This window comes from Mizuhopecten yessoensis, unplaced genomic scaffold (assembly GCF_002113885.1).
Source record: "Mizuhopecten yessoensis strain PY_sf001 unplaced genomic scaffold, ASM211388v2 scaffold5691, whole genome shotgun sequence".
Lineage (NCBI taxonomy): Eukaryota > Metazoa > Mollusca > Bivalvia > Pectinida > Pectinidae > Mizuhopecten > Mizuhopecten yessoensis.
This window is the reverse complement of record NW_018406175.1, coordinates 24,619-27,043: the sequence shown is the minus strand read 5'-3', so window position 1 is coordinate 27,043 and position 2,425 is coordinate 24,619. Positions and strand designations below refer to the sequence as shown.

Genomic DNA, 2,425 nt, shown 5'->3' with positions numbered 1-2,425 from the left:
TGTTAAAATACCTGGTAATACCTAAGGGCTCCTAGTGTTAAAATACCTGGTAATCCCTAAGGGCTCCTAGTGTTAAAATACCTGGTAATCCCTAAGGGCTCCTAGTGTTAAAATACCTGGTAATCCCTAAGAGGTATGAGAAGGACAACTTGTAGTGTTTTTTCCTCTTTGATTGTGTCTTGAGCTGACCGGAAGAGCACTGCAAGTCTCCTGTCCACACAGTTAATTGTGATTCAAAAAAGTCGGTTTGAATTTTCTTGAGGTTTCTTTGCTGAAGCTTTTTACATTGTAGTCTGATGAGATATATTTATAGATTGTTTTGTTTTCGGTCACTGCATCCTGCTGTGCTCATGTACGTCTATATTGACGTTAAACTCTGCCGGGTCAAAGGTCAATAGTTCATCAAGTGCTTGCTCGGGATCAAATATTGTATGTAAGTGCTGTGAGTTGACATAGGGGTTCACCCTCATTTTCTTTCTTTTATGATATACTTTTGTTATCTTGATTTGAGACACATTTTCCATGTTTTGATGAGATTTTTAATGTCAAGGTGTATTTATAGCGTCTGTGGCCTGTAGAGTAGGATTATTTATTGTGAATCACCTTGTGTCGTCATGGCGGCACCAAGCTTATAGTCACACGGCACGGCTGTTTAATGCTAGACTAAATACAAAACTTATTAGCAACTGAACACTTATGTCAGATGCAACTCAAGTCAACATAAGAAGAATTTTTAATCAAAAAGATTTCCGGTCATCTTAAATAATAATTTCTCTGCAATTTTTTTCCAAATAAGACTTGTTCTGTTTGTCTATGTGAACAGATGTAGGGTGTGGAGTGTCAGAAGTCTGGTAGCCGTTGATTATCTGTTATAATACATTCTAAGTGTTGTGTACCGTATATACTTTATCAGTTTGCTCTCCCCTTCCATCCATGGACTGGTCTGGACTTGACCGTTCATTGTGCTTTACAGAGGTGGACAGGTTAATGTATTAATTGATGTACAAATAGAGCTAGGGATGAAAATGTATAAACTTGTGTTGATCACCTTGTCCTCCCTGTAATAGTGGACCAGTTCAGGGTTGTAGGGACATGAGAGAGGGAGGGGGAAGGGGTATATGAATCATGTTCAACTAGAAATGTATGGACTAGACCATTACTGTGGTGGAGGACGGGTAGGGTTATTATATAAGCACATGCCCTTTGTCTTTGTGGAAAGGGAAGGTCCAGTTAGATAGAGAGCACTTGACCTACACTGGAAGTTCCTCTCTACTATGGAAGAAATGTGTCCATTTTAACTATTTCTTGTCGGGGAAATGAACATTGTGAGGAATGTGTGTGTATAGAGGAAGAGCTGTATAGCCAATCAAACAACCCATTACAAATTACCCAAGTTTTATATGTATCGTGCATCTTGATTGGACAGAATGATGATGTTGTATGGAAATGCCAAGAAAACACATTATATTAGGTAATATTAGCGTTATGTGTAACTGTATATATACACATACATGAGGAACTATTAAAATGAATGTACCACAGTAAAACTGTCTTTGTTTTCACATGTTATTGAACAGATAATGTGTACAGAAGATGGTGCTACAGTAACATGTAAGGGTACAAAATATAAATAGTACTGTGTGTTCCAGCCACTTGAGTAGCTTCCGACGTCATCACTGCATCTAATGAGTCGCTTCCGACGTCATCACTGCATATACAGAGTCACTTCCGACGTCATCACTGCATATACAGAGTAGCTTCCGACGTCATCACTGCATCTACAGAGTCGCTTCCGACTTCATGACTGCATATACAGAGTAGCTTCCGACGTCATCACTGCATCTACAGAGTCACTTCCGACATCATCACTGCATCTACAGAGTAGCTTCCGAAGTCATCACTGCATCTACAGAGTAGCTTCCGACGTCATCACTGCATATACAGAGTCACTTCCGACGTCATCACTGCATCTACAGAGTAGCTTCCGACGTCATCACTGCATCTACAGAGTCGCTTCCGACGTCATCACTGCATATACAGAGTCACTTCCGACATCATGACTGCATATACAGAGTAGCTTCCTAAGTCATCACTGCATCTACAGAGTAGCTTCCGACGTCATCACTGCATATACAGAGTCACTTCCGACGTCATCACTGCATCTAATGAGTCGCTTCCGACGTCATCACTGCATATACAGAGTCGCTTCCGACTTCATGACTGCATCTTCAGAGTAGCTTCCGACGTCATCACTGCATCTAATGAGTGGCTTCCGACGTCATCACTGCATATACCGAGAAGCTTCCGACGTCATCACTGCATATACAGATTAGCTTCCGACGCCATCACTGCATCTACAGAGTAGCTTCCTACGTCATCACTGCATCTACAGAGTAACTTCCGACGTCATCACTGCATCTACCGA

At 41.2% G+C, this 2,425-nt stretch overlaps 1 long non-coding RNA gene across 1 annotated transcript in view; it reads right to left on the bottom strand.

Moving 5' to 3' along the window:
- Positions 1-1,542, bottom strand: part of LOC110451011 — a 6,507-nt gene extending 4,965 nt beyond the window's left edge. The window contains exon 1 of the long non-coding RNA XR_002463024.1: positions 12-1,542. This is a non-coding gene — a long non-coding RNA (uncharacterized LOC110451011). The remainder of the gene's footprint in view (positions 1-11) is intronic.
- Between the last annotated feature and the right edge of the window lie 883 nt (positions 1,543-2,425).